General features: G+C 46.1%; 3 long non-coding RNA genes across 4 annotated transcripts; 2 read left to right on the top strand and 1 right to left on the bottom strand.

Moving 5' to 3' along the window:
• Positions 1 to 789: 789 nt before the first annotated feature.
• On the top strand, positions 790 to 12,505 carry LOC135422732 (uncharacterized). Its single transcript, XR_010434556.1, has 4 exons — positions 790 to 1,077; positions 3,459 to 3,692; positions 5,651 to 5,807; positions 9,464 to 12,505. It is a non-coding gene; the product is annotated as an uncharacterized LOC135422732 (long non-coding RNA).
• LOC135422731 (uncharacterized) lies at positions 10,211 to 16,911 on the bottom strand. Of its 2 annotated transcripts, none has more exons than XR_010434555.1 (3): positions 16,560 to 16,911; positions 11,638 to 11,795; positions 10,211 to 10,569 (listed from the first exon to the last, which is right to left on the bottom strand). It is a non-coding gene; the product is annotated as an uncharacterized LOC135422731 (long non-coding RNA). The 2 variants fall into 2 exon arrangements; XR_010434554.1 differs by having other exon boundaries at positions 10,372 to 10,569; positions 16,764 to 16,910.
• On the top strand, positions 16,876 to 19,323 carry LOC135422730 (uncharacterized). Its single transcript, XR_010434553.1, has 4 exons — positions 16,876 to 17,023; positions 17,555 to 17,681; positions 18,141 to 18,420; positions 18,898 to 19,323. It is a non-coding gene; the product is annotated as an uncharacterized LOC135422730 (long non-coding RNA).
• The last annotated feature ends 260 nt before the right edge of the window (positions 19,324 to 19,583 follow it).

Genomic DNA, 19,583 nt, shown 5'->3' with positions numbered 1-19,583 from the left:
TTTCTTACATTTTTACATTAATCCACTTTGTCTCACTGCCAGGATGATATACATTTTCCCCATCCTCATTTTCCTCATCCTGGCTGTTCTACTCTCAGAGTTTTAATCCCCCTGTTAGTCCCTGTGTTCTTTGTCTATATGACTGGACTCATGCAAGGCTTTTTTGAGCGGTTTTGCCTCCTACTATTGATCCTAATCCAACTGCTTGGGAAAAAAAAAACTCTGCAAGTCCAATGTGTCTGGACTTGCATTGCAACAAATGTCTCTGCACCACCAGAGAGGATCAGATCAAAGTGCACATCCCGGGCCAGGGCTCCTTCCCAACTTGCTGCCTGTGAGTTAATGCACCGTGTACAGACACTGAGCTCTGCCTGACTCAGCCAAGAGTGGCTTCTGCATCTCTGAGAACACCACATGTGTTCATTGCATTTAATACAGTCACATCTTAGCTTATAACATGAGAGATCAAACCCTTCCAGGTGATCAGGGAGCAGCAGGAAGGAGCTGTTTGCTGGCGGTTTCCGCTCCCTGTGCCGAGTGGTGTCTGTTGTGCAGCCAGGGCTCGGATCTGCCGGGTCCCTGGAGCCTCTCAGCTCTGCACATGGAAGGGGTGGGCAGGGCTGTCTCCTCCTGGCCGGATCAAAAACCTGTGAACATCTGCTGGGGGGTCAGTGCAGCTCTTCTTCTCCACCTCGGCCCCGGCACGAGCTCTGTGTGCAACCCCAAACCCAGCCACGCATCAGGAGGATATCCCTGAGATGGGAAACATAAGGATTTAAGTGACAGGTGTGGGTTGGGGAAGCATTATACAGCCAAAACTTCAGAGCACAAAGAAGCACCTTTCTTCTCTGGGTGCTTGTATTTGATCATCTTTTTTTTTTTTTTTTTTTTTTTAGGTTTGAAATTCCCGCAGGATTTTCCGCTTGAAGCACAAGGGTGAAAGAACAGCACCTAAACAATCCTTTTGTTTGCTATGCCTGTGCTGATGGAGAGGTCAAGGATCTAATTCCCTGCATGGTGTGATTGCCACAGCTATAATAATTCCAGAAGGGGATGTAAGCTATTAACCATGCCGAGGTAGGAAATCCAGGGATCAGGAGTTAAGTGGGTGTATTAAACATTTTACTTGAGGTTCAGATGTCACATGGAAGAACAGAGAGCCTTGAAGTGACGTCCAGACCAGCTGATGGCTTGGATGGGGCCCCAGGCAATCTGATCTAGTGGGTGGCACCTCTGCCCATGGCAAGAGATTGGAACTTGAGATCTTTAAGGTCCCCTCCAAGTCAAACCATTCTGTGATTTTATAATTCTGTGAAGAAACCAGTTTGCACATCCCTGGAACCACGTTGATCGCTCCAACAGGGAATGTGGCACTTCCAGGTGTTGTTGCAGGAAAGGAAAATAGCTGTTGCATGAGGCCTATATTCAGCATTTCTGGTTAGAACAGCATGAAAAGAACAGATTTCCTCTCTCTCAAAAGCCTGAAGAGAATTAAGTGGCTTTTGCAAAATGGTCACCAAGAAGCCTGCAGAGAGAAATTCAGCTCAAGAGAAAATCCACAGGGGAAAATCATGACCCAGTGTAGGCAAAGGGACAGTAAAAGGAAGGTGTATTTGAGCAGTGTTACACACTCATGTGCCAGAGGCTTTTCTTCACTTCTGAGGCAGCAAAAAGATGGTTTTAGCATTTTCTGACATTAATTGAAAATGCATTAGTGGCTGAGAGCAAACATTAGCTCTTGGTCTTGAGAAATTTCCTTTGCCACAAACATAATTGCAATAAAAACTGAAACACCCAAATAAATGTTAGAACGTTTAAAAATCACAAAGCCTTCCCAGTTTCCACTTTTCTTCTGCAACAAATTAAAAGCATGAGAAATTTCCCCCGAAGACACAAACATTAAGAAATCATTCGGCAAATGACTTTTTTTTTCAAGTCTGGCATCTCTAGCCTGGGGAGAGCTTTGGAAAGGTCACAGGAATTAGTCCCATGGACTGCCTCTCTTCAAGCCTAGGGGGGTAAATCTGTGGATCTGGGGCATGGCGGTTCTGGGCTGGCAAGGACAAGAAGGCAGATTGCTGGAATGTTGCCTGTTCTCTGACAGGTGAGTTGTGCCACCTCCTCACCTTCAGCACGTGCAGAGATACCTTTGCTCCAGGAGGCACCTGAGAGTGTGTTTAAGTCTCATTGCACAGGAATGTAAATCCTTTTCCTAGAGATCTCTCCTGAACAGTGGCCAGGAATGATGACAGGAGCTTGTTGTACTGACTTGGGGCAGAGACAGGAGCACACCCTGAGTGCCAGGAAGCCTGGGAGTGCCAGCAAGTCTGACCCCTCAGGCTCCCGTGCTCTGAGGATGGACAGACTCTGCCCAGCAGGTCAGAAGGAGGCAGCAGGTTTCACACTCTGCCTTCTCAGCACACACCCCACAGCTCACAGCACCAGCCTTGGCACATTCCCCTTCAGCAGGACAAAATTGGATATGCAGGACAGACAAGAACCAAGGTGTTCAAAGCTCACTTTTAGCAGGCTATGTGCAGATCATGGAGCTCATCTTTAGGTGCCTGAGTTTAAAATAAAATCATCTTTATGTGTACCATAATCTCTTCTGAGCACAATAATTTCTTCTCAGAGGCAGAAGGTCCCTCCTGTTTCAGTCAGAGAGACCTGTGCATCAGAGAGATTCTGCATCTTTGTGCCTCTAAATTATCTCTCTCTCACAATAAACATGGGGATGTGCAGACACATTTTTATCTTTACTTCTCCTGGGTGCTAAGCTAAGGACCCAAGAGTACTGTGTTTCGTGAAAGATCAAGTGTTGCAGTGTGAGAAATAAAATACCCAGCCCTAAGGCACTGCTCATTGTCCCCTTCTTGGTGGTGGCTGGCTCTTTGTTGTTGCTGTCAGACATTAAAATGCTGCTGGGATTGGTGTCCCTCAGATTCAGGACTGGTGTCCCTCAGAATCCCAAACACATGTGGGGTTCCCTATGTTAAGTGAAATTTTTATGGGGAAAATATTAAGATGAAGTATTATGTGTCCAGCCACCAGAAAGAATATTCCATGCCCAGAAGGAAAAAGAAGGGTCATTTCAAATAAATAATTGCCAGACTTTGTATCATCCATAAACCCACACGTTCTCCATGGGACAAGGGTGGAACTGTAACCCCCCTGAGAGTGACAAGTGTGGTCTTCCCAGGGCGGGCAAACGTGGGCCCAAGTTTCCTAAAAGTCATCTGTTTTGCCATTTATGGCTTAGTGTGAGCCTGAAAAACTGTTGCAGCTGTTTTCACCCCCGTGGACTTGCTCTGCCACATGCTTAGGGAGGATGGCCTGAGTGAGGCTGAGAGCCAGGGGTGTGCCACCAGGGCTGCCACAGATGGCCACCCAGCAAGGCACAAGGTGGAATATTTTCCCATAACCCCCAGCTTTGAGATTCTTTCTCATTTCCCCTCCAGGCAGGAGCTGGAATCTCAGCATATCACACTGGGTGCAACCTACAGAAACTCCCTCCCCAGCAGATGAAGTGAGTCAGTCCAGGTGTTACGTGGACTTCGAAGCCTCCTGGCCTAGGAGGACCTCCCTTCTTGACTGAACAGAAGAAAAACATGAAGCAGAACCAAAAAAACCCCGGCCCTCACTGCAGGCAGAAGGGAAATGTCACAGACCCACGAGTCACTGCAATAAAACAGGTAAATAAATAAAAAGTCCAAAGCTGCCTTTTATTTTCTGGTGGAGCAAGACAGAATCAAGTGTCTGTGCAACCAAAGAGTGAAATGGAGTTTGAGCAAAACTAGTTTTATATCCATTCACACTAAAGAAAGGATTTAAGTTCAGCCAAGGTCTTCTTCTAGCTCTCTAACAGCACTGATTTCCACTCAGGGAGAACAAATACAGCTTTGCTCACATAAGAATAATAATGTCTCAGTCTTTTCTCGAGCAACTTTGCCACACATTAGCCAGAGGGAGGGAGCTAAAGCTTGTGATGGAAATAACTCTCATCAAGAACAAGTGCTTGAGGGGCTTAGAAATGTGATTTTATTAACTTTCTGTCAGTTTTCAGTGGAGGATAAATGTCCACTTAAGAGCATTAGCAATGCCTTCCCCCAGAAGAGACATTTGCAGGACTTTGCTATTCCCAATCTTCTCACCAGCTGCTGGGTAAAAGAACACCCAGTTGGAAGGGCTGTGAAAGGATGGAAGAGGAGGCAACGTGCACCAAGCCTGTCAAGGGCTGTATTTCAGCTCCATTTGCACCAAGATTTGAGGAGTTGATGCCCAGAGCAGGAAGGGGAACAGCATTCAGGGCAAGGAGAGGCTGTGAGAAATCCCAGGGTGGAGCAGGCACTCACTGGACAGTTGAAATGGTTTGTTTTGAGAAAGAAGCAGGAGCCTTGTTGGCACATCAGGGATACAGCAGCTCACAGCTGGGAGTGCAGGGTTTGGCACAGCACTGACAGAGACAGATCCCACCTGCAGGAACAAGAGTCAGGTGTGAGGAAAAAATGGTTTTAACAGACTGAGCTTAACACTGCTGAGTTAGAGCTTGTATCAAAGCTCACTGAGAGCCTGGACACTGGGAGATAGGGACAGTCTGTTCTTTTATTATGCACTTAATTGATTCATTTCCTGGCTGAAAGAATAAAATGGGTCCTGAATCCCACTTGGGGTTCTGGGTGCTGTAACTGAGCTCAGCATTCAGGACTTTCAGCTCAAAGATTGTGCCATCAGTCTGTAAAATTTACATTTAATTAATGCTTAATGCTCCCCACCCTGGGACAGGGGGGTGCCCCAGGAACAAGGGTGAAATATCTCCTCACAGCACCTTTGGAAGCAGGATCTGGGACATAATGTCAATGCACCTGATGACCTCCTGTGCCACAGTCAGGAGATCTTCTCTTGGTACCAGCTCCACGTTCCCATCTCTCAACAGCAGAAGTTTTGTATTCCTGGATGTGCATCTAGAAAATAATCCATCCTTGCTAAAAGAACCAGGGCTGTGGGGAGAGGACAATCCATGGTCTGTCCCCACACAGGGACCACAGAGGGAAGGGAGGGTTTTAACCCCCCGAATTCCCTTCTGCCTTGGTAGAACACCCTGCTTTTGAAATACTCTTCTGACATTCAAAGCCCTTCATCTGTTTATTTTTAACAGCTAACATTTTCTGAACTTAAATGTCATCTCAGCTGGATTCCCAGAGCTTAAATCATTCTGGTCCCATAACCACTCTTTTATGCTTTAGCACATATTTTGAATTAGCTAAATTAGATTTCACTGGGCTGTCAGTGACTGTCGGTTGTGATGCTTTTGACTTCCAGTTGCAAAATGTGTGCAGGTTCAAGGGGCAGCAGAGTAAGAGGATATTTAGAGTGTGAATTAGACTTTTAATAGACAAAAAATACTCAGAAGATGGGACTCATAAATGACTTTAGATATGCAGCCATAATTATTACATGCATTCGATTCCTGTATACATATATAGGGATTTTTAGGAGGCTGGTTTCCATGGTAACTTCTTTACTGCATGGTCCATATGTTGCTTCTGAAATTCTTTTTTCCTTAATGGAAAATTACATCCATGGACAAGGATGGCATTTGTAAATCTCCTAAAAAAGCAGTAATTTTCCTTTTCTTCCCAAATGTCATCAGCTGTGTAATGGAAGTCTTTGAAGTTTGATTCTCCCCCCTTGTCAGTTCACCAAGCAAGAGACGTGAACTGCATCCAAAGCTTCCCTCCCTGCCTCCAAACCTTTGCCTTGCCTTTCTGGAATCCTACCTGGCTGCAAATTCCCTGACTTTGTCACGGGTGAGTGTGAACTCACTTCTCTGGGCGTGGATGCATTTGGACTGGAATGGCTTCCCACAGCCAGAGGGCAGGGTTAGGTGGGATATTGGGAAGGAATTCTTCCCTGGGAGGGTGGGGAGGCCCTGGCACAGGTTGCCCAGAGAAGCTGTGGCTGCCCCAGCCCTGGAAGTGTCCAAGGCCAGGTTGGAGCAACCTGGGCCAGTGGAAGGTGTCCTCATGGTGAGGGAGTTGAAATGAGATGGTCTGTTAAAGTGCCTTCCAACCCAACTCCTTCTATCATTCTATGAAAGGAAATCAAGATTTCCGAATGCAGAAAGGAAACTGGTTCTGAAAATTGCTGTGGAGCAGAATTGTTGTCTTCCCTGTAGCTCAGTGTGTCAAAGGTGTACAAGCCCAAAGAGCTGGGGAGCAGAATCAGCTCAGCTCCAGGTGCCTGCACAGCTGGGAACACCAGCTCTGCTCCCAGGGCAGCAAATTAGAGCCACCCATAGGTACACCAGTACTTTTTTGATGTGTTTTTTGTTGGTTTTAAACCTTCAAACAGTTCTTTCAAGGTTTTAGCATTCCTCTATTCATCTATCGTGGATGGGAAAAAAAAAACAAACCCAAACTCAGCTACCTGCACTGTTACAACCAATTGCTTGGCCTGGTCTGTTTTTGAAGTTTAAGCCAAGGGATTAGGAATCCACAACAGAAAACTCCAGCACTGGAGCTGATGGAGCAAATCCCTGAGCCAGGAGCCAGACTGGCCTGTCTGGTGTGTCCACGCTCAGACTGTGCCTCAGCATTTCATTGCTGCCACCAGCCACAAGCACAGGCACATCTGTAAAATATGGATTTCACCGAGACTGGATTAAGGGTGGATTTAACTTTGTGTGTTTGAAGTTTACCAAAAACCCAGAGACATTTAAATGCATTTTTAACCTCGTTTTTCCCAGCAATTTCTGATTAACGGCTCTGGCTTGGAAGCAACTGCCTTTATATACCTAAAGAGTCCATGAATGTTGGCTTTGCAGAAACCTTGCACAGCTGCACTTCTGTTTTACATTGGAAAGGTTTGACACCTCAGCAGTATAAAGTTATAGGTTTTATCCCTAAAACTTCCCAAATGCAGTTTCCATTATTAACACGATTGTGACAGCCATAGTTTGTTTATATTGCCTCACCTGGGGCACATAAACTTAAAGGACTGAAAATACCTCCCTGCAATAAAAGAATTTTATGTAATTGCTACCTCTTGCTGTAAGGGACAGCTGGCCTTTGAAAGTTGGGAACTCATTTACGTCACTGAAGGAAAATGTAAGCCTGGGGTTTAAACGACTGTAATTTATGTTTCTGAAGCTCAAAATATAAATATGGTTTCCAAAGGGCAAATACCTTTCCAAACAAACTAATACTCATAATTCATCTTGGAGAGTGGATATGTCTACAGTCTCCTTATGGGAGGCTTTCAATGGCTGTGGTTGTTTCCTTTTGATATTTATTTTCTTATTCTCTCTGGTTTGCTATTCCCAAGGTCGAAATTTCTACTGACACCTTCCCAATTCAGCTGTTTTCAGTGTTTCCCATCCACATCCCTGTGCAGTCACCAGGGACTAATCCCAAAGATGCCACCCATTGTCAGGGGGGGCTCTGACCAGTCCAGCCCCCCAGGTACATGTGGCAGTGTCTGGTCACCAAAGTCTCTTTTTAGAGCACTAAAAATGACTAATTTCTTGTGGCTGGACAAAAATCAGTGAGTGGAATAGCCAGAAATCACCCTGCAGTTCTTGTGCTGAGGACTTTTTTGTCACTCTCTCTCAGCATGTGTCTGAACATCATTTATATGTTTTGGGTTTAGGGCCCTATTCCAAACAGCTGTTGCTTGTTTAGCTGTTTAATTTTTTTTTTCCTTGTTTTTAATTTATAACACTGAAAATCTCCCTGGAATGGGCTGACACCAGAAATGTTTGTTCTAGTCTTCGGAGGGAAGCACCCACCCATGGTCCATGCTTTTGTGATTTACAAATTCACTAACATTTATTATGGCATTGCAAAACAACAGTGACAAAAAGAAATTCAACCACAGCTCCCTCACAGCAAACTCCAGGCTCTGCAAGCTTGTATCCCATCATCACAGGGGAGCCTGCATCCATTTGGATGGTTTATTTCCAAATCTCATTTCTGGTACGATCATGCTCTGCCTTGGCTCCATCCAGAGTTTGTCATTTGCTTTTAATATACGTTCAGATACAGCCATGACATAAAAACAATTAATCTCATTTTCATAGTTTTCAGGAGTTTGGTTGTGCTCGGTGGAGAGGAGCAAATGGCAGATTTTCTCAGTCTTGGGTTGTGTAAGTGTGAACACTGAAATCAGGTTTCTAGTGCAAGGAGACCATGGCAGGTGAATCCAAATTTCACCTGAGCACTGTGTGGGTGAACTGGATTCCTTCCTTAAAAGCACATTTTTGGGCAAAAGTGAGCACAACTGCAGACAAAGTATATCCAGCTAAAATGAGGCTGGATATTCAGGTCCTCCTTGTGTTTCGCTGGAGCTTTATTTAATGGATTAGCCCCGGTGTTTGGGAATGCTGTGGCTCACCAGGGACCTGCTGTGGGACAAAATGTTCCTTCTCCATGGAGGTTTTCCCCTGTCATGGGGAGATGTGGGCACACACACACAGAGGGAGGGAGGCAGGTGGGATCCTGGCTGTGACACAAGCCCTCAGCACTTCGCAGGCTGACCCTTGATGACGGATTATTGTCCCTTCAGAACCATAGTTGGGAGAATTGAGGCGGGAATTTGGGAAAAACACAGAAGTGGCTTTAGCAAATGTGCTCAAGCCCTGCTCCCCAGCGAGCAGGGGAGCCTGAACGCAAGCCCAGTTCTTCCTTCCCAGCACAAGTGCAGCCCCCGGGATGTGCCGTCATGTCCCGGGAATGTGCTTCCTGGACACGCTGCATTCACCTCCCTCCGGCTCCATCCACCTCCCTCCGGCTCCATCCACCTCCCTCCGGCTGCATCCACCTCCCTCCGGCTCCATCCACCTCCCTCCGGCTCCATCCGCCTCCCTCCGCTCGCCGTCCCGGGGCTGCCGGGACCGTCCCTCTCTCCGGGCTGGCTGAGCTGTAGGGACACCCCGCGCTGGGAGGCACAGGAGGACCAGGAACAAGGGGCTCGACCCTTTTTCACGCGAATTTTTGGAGGAGCAGAGCTGCTACAGCGGGGATTAAATAGTGGGTGTGCATGGGATACCTGTGTCAAAACCTCACAGCCTGACTGATCCCGGGATGCCCCGAGGGCAGCTATGGACCCAATTCCAGCTGCACCATCAGAACTCTGCCAGTGTTAAAAGAGCAAACCTGGGTGAAGGCCAAATGTTTCAAGGAGCTGCTGCACCCACGGGTAGTTCCCTGGCAGGAAAATCACAGATGCCAAATCACAGGATCCCAGAATGGCTTGGGTTGGAAGGAATTTTAAAGCTCTCCCAGTTCCATGGGCAAGGTCACCTTCCACTGGACCAGGTTGCTCAATGAAGAATATATTCCTTAAAATAAATGGAATGGTGAACTGAACCACCCAGTGTGAACCACTGGTCGCTGCCATGTGTGCAGAGAGGTGGTGATGGAGTTGGCAACCCAAAAAGCAATTTCCTTTCTCACTCCCCTTCCAGGGCTGGATGTCACAGGATGCAATGGAAATTTAATGTTTCTAAGAGGACACTGTAATGAGGAGGTTTTCCCTTCCCACTGATGGGACTGATGGAGGTGATTGCCACGATCAGGGACTGCTATCAAGGTCCAGACAAGTATTTTCCAGTCCTCTGGTACCTTTTCTTCTCTACCTGCTCAAAAACAGCTGCAGATGCTGAGATTTTAAAGCCCAGCCCTTAAGATGTAACGTAGTTGAAATGTCCATAAACACCTTGAGTCTCTTTAGAGATGTCTGTGCTTGCCAAAGTCTGCAGCTCACTGGTGTGTCTCATTATTCGTGGTGCTTCCCCCTCCTGCAGCCCATGATTATGTGTGAACTGCAGGGAAAAAAAAGCATTTAAAGACTTCAGTACAACCTCAATGCCTTAACTGAAAAAGTAGTTGAAGAAACTCTAATTTAATAAAAAGGTTCAAAATCTTTGATATTATTTAAGATGACCTCAAGACTTGGAACCTGTCTTGAACTGCAGCTTTTTTCCAGCATTGGCTGGGAAAAAAAAATCAGATATTGAATGATATTGAAATATTATCTGAATATTTTTTCCTTATTCTTTTATATTAATAACCCAAGAGCACCAACTGCTCAGCTGAAATCTGAACAATAATCACCAGATTCTGTGTTTTATGGCTGAAATAAATCTGATTAGAAAACAGGAAAAAAAAAGTCAGTAAAACTAGCGGCACGATTCACCAGGATGAAAATTCACTGATGGAAATAGGTTGCTTAGAGGAGTCAAATTCTGGTTTTGAGTAGAAATACATATTGCACAGCTGACCAGGGATCCACTAAAATGGATCCAGGCTATTAATCAGCAGATATCTTCTCTCTGTGTGTGTGTATGTTAAGAGGATGACAAGGTACTTGATCTAGAAGAGTTCCAAGGGTATATAAAAGGCAATATTTTCTTGGATTTTGACCATAAAACAAATTAATTTTCTCTTCTTTTTCAGGGCTGAGTCTCCCACGGTGTGGTTTGTCCTTGCTCTGCCCACAAAAGCGCTCAGGAGCAACAACCCACCCCCAGATTGTGGGGATCCCTTTCTCCTTTCTCCAGCGAGGTTATTCCTGTCAATACCAAACAAGAAGAGACACTTATCATTTTAGGGACTTTTCCACCATTTATCTTCCCACTCCCTCTCTCCCCTGCACAGGTGTACACTTGTTCCAGTCACTTTTCTCCAGGGGCAGAACCTGTTTTCCTGGGGGACAGGAATGCTGACCCGCCTGCCTTCTGCTTCGAGCATCCATCAAACCCAGCCTCTGTGTCCCCTGGAGTCTTAATTTTCCTCTTGACAGCAAAGACAAATGAATCCCCCAGGGCTGTTTGCTCATGTCTACTCAAGGATTCTGTGACATTTCTTGAAGATGTCCTGGTTTTTAAGCACACGATGAGTTTTCTTTCCACTGCCACCTCCTACTGTGAAGGTGGAGAGAGATTTGCTTCAAGAAAACCTTATGGTGCCAATCCCTGCCACGTCCTCTCTCTCTGCTTTCTGCTCTGGGCTGCTTCTGCTTACCAGATGTTGCCAGCTGTAATGCTTTTCCTGTATTTAGGGTTGTCCTGCACAGATACAGTGACACTTCATTTTGAGGTGGAACAACCAAAAGAAAATATATTTTATCTTTCAGTGTTTTTTCAATCCAAGTTTTTCCCAACTCACCCTGAAATCTGACTTTTGACTTCCCCAACACCAAACCACCAACTCCCAAATGGTGGGAAGTATTCCCATGAATATTCTCCAGTCTCTAGGATTAGCTCACTCTCTCTGACCTCCATGACCACAACATGAGAGGCTGGGAGCTGCTGTTTGAATCATCAAACCAAAGGCAAGGGGTGGTTTGTATGTTGTTTGGGATGATAGTTCCACTGGGTTGTTCCAGGTGATACAAGGAAACACGTGACACTGGGAACATTTGCTGTCAGGACAGCACATAGGAATCACCCACTTTGCCAAAAGACAGTTGGACAGATAATCTCCCTCATATTAATTTATTTTAGACTTTTAATAGCTTTTAAGGCTTTTTTTTGTGCCTTATTTCTAAGATATTTCTGGAAATGACAGCCACGTTTGTAAGAGTCTCAAAGACAACTTCTGTCCCTATTCTGGGAACAGAGCAAAGGTGGTCACCCACCTGCCAGCCCCTCACAGGTAGGTTATCCTCTGCAAAACAGCACCTTGAACAAAACTCTCCTTCTCTCCAGCCACATGGAATGGACTTGAACTCCACATCCCCCCTGGAGAGGCAGGTAGGCAACAAAAGGAACCAGGAGCTGGTTTTGTTATTGAAATCTGCAGGGAAATAGGGACAAAGCAGCTTCAATTCCCCCATTTTCTCATTTTGGAGAGCTTGCCTTTGCAATACAGCTTTTTAATGTTATCCTTGATAAAAATGTCCTTCCCTTCATTCCCCTCCTCCCAGAGAAAGCTCCCTACAGTATCACACAGGGAGATTGCACCGGGAATACAGAACACCCTGATCTGCAAGGAGCACTGCCAGCCCTGGCTATGGTCTAACCCCACAAAAAACAAAGGCATTCTCTGGCCAGATGCATTTGGATGTTGAGAGAGAGAAGAACGTGGTTGCCACTTTCCAGCTTCTCTTGGCACAAGGATTTTCCAGTCAGCCAGGACATCCTGAGGATGGGAAGCAGCACTGGACCACCTATGTGCTGGCTGTGCTCAGCAGCTGACACGTCCTTCCGAGCACCAGCCTTTCCAAACACAGCCCTGAGGTTACACAAAGTGGTTTTGATCCCACCTTGGTGACCCCAGGGCTGCCAGGGGACCTTCTACTGCATTTGAACGAGCTCCTTGTTCACATGAATCATAGAATGGTTTGGGTTGGAAGGGACTTTTAAAGGTCATCTAATCCAACCCCCAAATGAAAACGCTGCAGTCTGGGCACGCTACCCTACAAACTCTCTGTTGAATGCAATAATCACACTCTGGATAACTCTGAGTTACTCTGCAAAGGGAAAAAGAAACCTCTCTAAAACCCACTGCTTTGCCCTTTTACCGTTTCTGTACGTGGTGCTTAATATATATTGAATAATTTAAACAGTCCACACGCCATAACACGCCCTCGAATGTTTAGTTGAGCGTCCCCAAAATTTGCTTTGCATGTTTATCCCTCCATTTGTTTAGGAACATAAATGTTCCCTGACTTCGCCCTGTGCCTTTCAGCATTATTTTATGGAAATTCTGATTTCCTGCACTGAAAGAAGCCCTGATGATAATGAGAGGCTTGAAGCGTTTCAAGCAACAACAACAACAAAAAAGCAGTTTGAGTCAATTCTGCGTTTTGTTCTTAATCAAAACTGGTTGTGTGCGTTTGCATCGACAATGAGCTGAGCACACAATGCTCCATATGGGCTTGGCTGCTGGCATTCTGTGAATGGCAGGAGCCACTGAAAGAGCTCCCTGGTTTTCAAAGATTTAGGGATGACCTTGTGAAAGTGTCATTTGTCACTGCCTTGTCCAGAATCACTAGAAAAATCCCTGGAAACAAGCTGTGGAATTGCAGAGCCCAATTCTCACAGGCCAGAGCAGCACAGCAGCACTTACTGACTGAGAAACAGCAGGAAATAAGAAACTGGAAGCCTTTAATGGAGCCCCAAAAGATTTCCTTTTCATGATTCTTTATCTGGATGTTGCTCCTCCACTTCAGATGTTACTCATTTTTCTGACACGTTATTATACCAAGTCCACCGTCAATAGGAATGCAAACAAGCTATGGTCCATTAACCTGGACACCTATTTGCAATTCTAAAGGGCCTGAAACACTTGGAAACAACCCACAAACTTTTACTGTTCCCAGTTCAGGCCTGATCTCACACAACCCCCCGCACGGTAATTCCGGTCCAGTTGCACCCAGGAGGGGGGATCCACATCCGTGCCATTTTAGGACCAGCTCCCCATTTTTGAGCACATTAACAGCCCACAGAAGGGCTGTGGTGCACAGACTTTGCAGGTCTGCTCTGCAGAGCATGAACAATTAGGAGAAATAGGGACATTGAGTCCCACAGGCATCCCCAGACGTGCTGTCGTGAGTGGCTGGACAAGTTCTGCTCAGGAAGGATTGATTTCCACTCATTTTGGTCTTGTGGCTGTGAGAGGCTTGTGAAACCTTTCACCTTCTTTCCCCGGAGTCATATATATTTTATGAGAAATTTAAGAATTACCTCTTATTAAAATGGGGGATAGTGTAATTACCAATAAAAAGCAGATGTTATGGCACGACTAATGCTCGAAAATGTGTGTGCAGCAAGCACAACGTGCCGGCACATCCAGGCTTTCCACTGAGATAATAAACATTGCCTTTGTTGAAACGAACTGGCCAAGTCTCAGAGGTCTGAAGTCGCAGGGAAATCGCTGTGGAAAATGCTGGAAGGCTCCACAAAAGGCCAGCTTGGCTCCCACTGATCCCAGCACCAAAATGTAACTCCAGAAGGCTGAAGGGGAGACTCCCCATCCCTGTCCACCTTGACCATGTCAGGAGGGGTCTGGAAAGGTGTCCTGTGAAAGCACACTGACCCTCTGTGCTGAGAGCATCCTTCCCCTACAGGCTCTAATGAGCCATAATTAGTGAGGTCCCCAACACCTCCAGCCCCTCTCAAGGGTCCACAACCCACCTGCAGCAGTCAAGATCATTCCCTTGGATCCCTCCCAAGGATTTTGGCAAGGCGTGCCGGGAGCGATCCGCGTAGGCTGACTTTTGAAACAGGAACATGCAAACAGCATGGAAATGGAGTTCAACAAATCTGCTCAGGCAATCCCAGGGTTCACAAACTTCTGCTCAGCTCAAAACTTCCTCTCTCTTCCTTTCCTGAAAATTGCATTTGTTGCTCTCTACAACTGGCTGAAAGGAGGTTGTGGCGAGCTGAGGGTCGGCCTCTCCTCCCGGGGAACCAGAGATAGCACAGGGGGATACAGCCTTGAATTGCACCAGGGGAGGTTCAGGTTGGACATTAGGAAAAACTTCCTCACTGAAAGAGTGGTTAAACATTGGAACAGGCTGCCCAGGGAAGTGGTGGAGTCACCATCCATGTGTTCCAAAACCAAGTAGTCATGGCACTTTGACTGGGAGTATTCAGTCGTTAAGTTGGACTTGATGATCTCAGAGGTATTTTCCAACCTTAACAATTCTATGACTGTTATTTTTTGGCATGAAAGAATCTTTAAAGACACACTCGGTTTGCAAAAGAGCCTTTGCAGCTCAGGAGGAGTGTTTGGACATCGGGGTGTGGGTGTAAATCTGGGGACACAGGGAGGATCTGTGCCTTGGATAGGGGAGGCTGCCAGGGCAGCAGGAGCTGGAGGTGGGAGCTCAACAAGCAGGGGTGCAGGAGGGCATGCAGGGGGTGCCTGTGGGACTCAATGTCCCTATTTCTCCTAATTGTTCATGCTCTGCAGAGCAGACCTGCAAAGTCTGTGCACCACAGCCCTTGTGGGTGCTGTCAATGTGCTCAAAAATGGGGAGCTGGTCCTAAAATGGCACGGATGTGGATCCCCCCTCCTGGGTGCAACTGGACCGGAATTACCTTGCAGGGGGTTGTGCGAGATCAGGCCTGAACTGGGGAACAGTAAAAGTTTGTGGGTTGTTTCCAAGTGTTTCAGACCCTTTAGAATTGCAAATAGGTGTTCAGGAGGGCCTGGGACACTACAGCAGCCATGGGCTGGTGTTCAACCCTGCCTTCTCATCTTCAAATCCCAAGTTTTGGAGTCTTTGAGTCCTCCTCTGTCCCAAAGCCCATGCCCTGCCCAAAGCCCGGTGGTTCAGGGTGTGCTGGAGGCAGCAGAGACATCCCCATTTTTTCCTTAAGTCCCTCCCACCTTTCCTCTGCACACAAATGCCATATTTCAATTTATAGAGGTAAAAAAAAAAAAAGTAAAGTCTCCAAATCCTCAGACTGTTGTTGGCCCTGTGGGAGTGTGAGCTCACTGGAGGAAGCTCCGGCCCTGGGCTGGGATGTGCTGCAGGCTGGGGGGGTTTGTTCATGCTGGTTTGTACCAGAATTAGCTCTGCCATTCTGAGGAATGAAACCAAGGCGTGTGCACGAGCAGCCTTGACAGCAATTAGTTCTGGCAGAATCTTTGTGGCAATGAATTTCAATGATGTTGGGGTTTTGGGTGCCTGAACACTTCATTAGCTGCTGGTCTATCACACTGATGCAGCTGAGAAATCACATTATAATAAACCACTTTTTACTGCAGGCAGCAACCAGGATAATAAATGGGATGAATAATAATACAGGCCATTCAAAATTGTTCCTGTGGTTTAGAGCTCTGGAATTTCAGTAAATAGATCAAATACTATGCAGGGATGAATCTTATTCTGAATTTCTCCATTACCCAGGTATTTATGAGCATTTTTAATGTATTGTCAGAGGAGCTGCTTCAATCTATTACACTTGCCAGTTAAACTCTGAAATACATACATGTTGAGGCAGTAATAAGAAAAATCATCTATGATTTAGCAAAAAAATATTTTAAGTCTAAATGGAGAAAAATAGATGATAACTATTTCAGTGTGAAATATCACTGTGTCTGTTTCTATATATTTACAGCATACATTCTTTTTTTAAAAGTAGGGAAAGACATTATCTAGAAAATAACTTAAAAAGCACAACAATACATGAATTAAAAATACCTCAAAAGGCACAACTGAGGCATTCTCATGCTTTCTTCTGTGTTTATAAACCAGAAATGCATTATTATATGGGCAGATACTGGGAGAGTAACTCAGCATAAGCTGATAGTGATAGGACAGGGAGGAATGGTTTTAAACAAAAAAAAGGAGAGATTCAGATCAGATGTTAGGAAGAAATTCTTTAGTCAGAGGGTGGGGAGGCCCTGGCACAGGTTGCCCAGAGAAGCTGTGGCTGCCCCATCCCTGGAAGTGTCCAAGGCCAGCAACCTTGGAGCAACCTGGGCTAGTGGAAGGTGTCCCTGCCCATGGCAGGGGGTGGAACTGGATGATATTTAAGTTCCCTTCCAACCCAAACCATTCTGTGCTTCTATGATTATATCACAGTAAAATGGAATGTTCCTTACCCCTGTCTTTGCAGGGTTTGGTATGAAAATGAGAAAATAAGCACAAATCTGGTGCTGTTTCTGTTAAAATTTATCCTCTGGAATGTGTCACTTTGGCTGCTGGTTGCTTGGTTGGAAGTCCATCTAACAGGCTCTCCCTCACCAGTGAAGGAGGTGGAGGAAGGTGCTCTCTGCTGTACCAGGGCTGATCTCAGCAGTTCTCACCTCACTGGCAGGGATAAAAGCAACTGATGCTTCTTTAGAAAGAAGCCAGGCCATCTGTGAGCATCCCAGTAAAGCCTGGATGGCCACAAGACTGTCCTGGGGAGCAGGAAAGGGTCAGCTCTGCCAGCAGGGAGCTGGGGGTGGGTGGGGTGTTCCCCCTTTGTGATGCTACCCCAGAACCCCATTCCCATGGCAGCCAGAGACATGGGATGATTCTCTCCCCTCTGGCTTTCCCTTCTTGGATTCTTCCTGAATATTTGGTAACTATAAAAATGTCTTTTCTTCTCACCCTGGTGAACAGGTGGGTGGCATTTATGTCACCCAATGTGGAGATTCAGGCCCATTTGAATGAGGTATTTGTAAGATATCCTTTAAATGCAAAAAACCTCCTTAGAGACAGGGCTTCAGATAAGAAAAAAAGCAGAAGAAAATAAATGTGGATGGGGAATTAGCAGCACCAGAGTGGCAAACAGCCAAGAGCAGATGAATTTTCTAGTACAAAAATATTCGTGTGTGTTTATCTGTAACAGCAAGATGACCTTTTCTTCCCCAGTGAAATAGTGTCTTATGGCAGTGATGATCTGATAAATTAGCCTTTCAAATAAAGACTGACATAAAAGTGGAGTTGAATTGAAACATCAATTTCAAACTCTTTCAGAGACCTGAATTGCATCTGCCTGTTTTTGTTGCGTGGAAAATCAAAAAAAAAATGTATCTGGAGGAGAGGAGGATTCTACAGGTTGTTGTTTTTTTCAGGCTTTACCCAAATTTTAATGTTCTTCCATTTCCAGAATGCTCACAAGCACTGCTGATCTACCAAGATTTTCAGGAGACCATAAATCACCCTAAATAGCCCAAGCCTGTGAGAGTTCCTTGTCTTTGGCCTGGAATCTGCCAAGGCAGCTCATGAAAGCTGATGTAAGTTAAACCTCAAATGAGGTACAAGCACTGTCTCTGTGGGCCATGGTTTCATAGAGTGCCAAACTAGTAGGCTATGGAAAATCAGGTAGCAGGGTGTGGAGACTTTGTTTTTCAAGCTTTATTCTTGCTGCTTTTCATCAACACAGAGAAAACATCAAACATCACATTTTTCTGGTGTGAACTGCTGAAGCCTGCTTGAGAGGAATTAACTTGGTATGTACATTTAATTAAAAACCCTACATGAGGAAACATTTTAAGACTGAAGAAGAAAGACAATGTGAAATCCTTGTGATCCTCAGGCTTCTGACTGGCCTCATTCTCCCCCAGCAGTGGCCGAGGTGCCAGGCCCTGGGTGTGCAGCAGAACAGATTGACATTGGTGGTTGATTTTGCTTGTGGCTCTTGCCCATTGACAGCATCCTTTTATCATATTTAATTAAATACAAATTCATTTCAGGACCTTCCAGGAGGATAAAACCACATCCCTGTCACCCAGCCCAGGAGTCCCGGAGCCCATCCTGCTGAACGCAGACAGTTCTGAAGGCTTCAGTACCAACCTCCTGCTTTGCAATGAGCCATTCCCAGATTCCCTGGTGCTGGATCTTGCATACCTGCCCTACTACAGAACTTCTCATGTCTGTATCAGCCCATCTTCCTGCTCTGCATCATCACACACCCTCACAGACGCAGAAGAAAGCTCTGATGAAGGCAAGGCTGACACCAAGCAGGATGAGAAAGTGAGTTATTCAGCCACCTCCACAGGATATTTTCTGTACTGCAGAGCATATGAAGAGCTTCTGGGCCAACCACCCACACGTGGATTAACTGTACGGTTAAATTGGTTTAAACACCTGCAAATTAGGGGAGGTGGACTCCCCTTTCATGTTTCTCAAAGGGGTAGGAAGGGAGGAAGAGAGGCAGGCACATCTCACACCACACTGTTCCTCAAAGTTAGGGCCTTAGGAACAAAGTGATGCCTTGTGCCCTGAAAACATGATGCAGGAGCAGAGCTATGTGCAAGGAGGAGATACCTAAGGCAGCCCTGGCAAGGTCCCTGTCCCTTGAAACAACCTGTGGACCCCAAACTCCTGCTGTGTGGGACACTGCTGCTCTGATGGGATCTGTCCCACTGCCGTCCCTGCTGTGTCCCCAGGGGCAGTGCAGTTCCCATCTCTTGAGCCCTTAGCTCTTGGTCCTGCACATATTTTTTTCAGAGCATCCCACCAAGTCTGGAGTTGAGCAAGAGGACAATTTCTCCTCCAGCCCACGGAAAGAAACCATCCCAGCAGCTCCCATCAGGAGCCAGCACCTCCGAACTCTGCCCGCCCTCCTCCCCCAGCAGGCTCCCACCCCTGAGCCAGCCCCTTCCCCCCAGCGGGTACTTCCCTTACTACAGGACAGAGGGAGAGATCTGCACTGGCCCAGCTCATGGAAATGGGTCCTTCACTGGGACAGAAGGTCTGGAGACCAAGGAGGGAAGGCAGAGAGGAGGAGCAGGTATTTGGAGTCTTGGTGCCAGCTGCTTGGTGTGCTGAGAAGAAAGCAGGGGTGTTGTGAACAACATGAAAATCTGCATGAATATGAAATATGAGTATTCATGGATTGGATATGAAATAAAAATATTCATTCTCTATAACAAAGCAACAAGTGGTAACCTAGACTGTGTAATGACAACAGAAAGAAGCAGAGCAGGAACTGACTGATCTGGGGAAATCCAAATAAATTTGATCTAGAGGTGAGGAAGAGAAGTGTTTTGCTGTGGCTAATCCCAAAGGAGAGATGCTCACTCAAGGGATGTGCAGCTATGGGAAATGGCTAATGGGGAAAGAAAAAAAAAGAAATTATTTAAATCTAAGCTGCTTGGAGGAATTAAGCAGAGACATAATTTCCAGTAGGGATT

This window comes from Pseudopipra pipra, chromosome 15, assembly GCF_036250125.1.
Source record: "Pseudopipra pipra isolate bDixPip1 chromosome 15, bDixPip1.hap1, whole genome shotgun sequence".
NCBI classification, from domain to species: domain Eukaryota; kingdom Metazoa; phylum Chordata; class Aves; order Passeriformes; family Pipridae; genus Pseudopipra; species Pseudopipra pipra.
The sequence above is the reverse complement of the archived record's forward strand: the minus strand, read 5'-3'. Positions and strand labels throughout refer to the sequence as shown.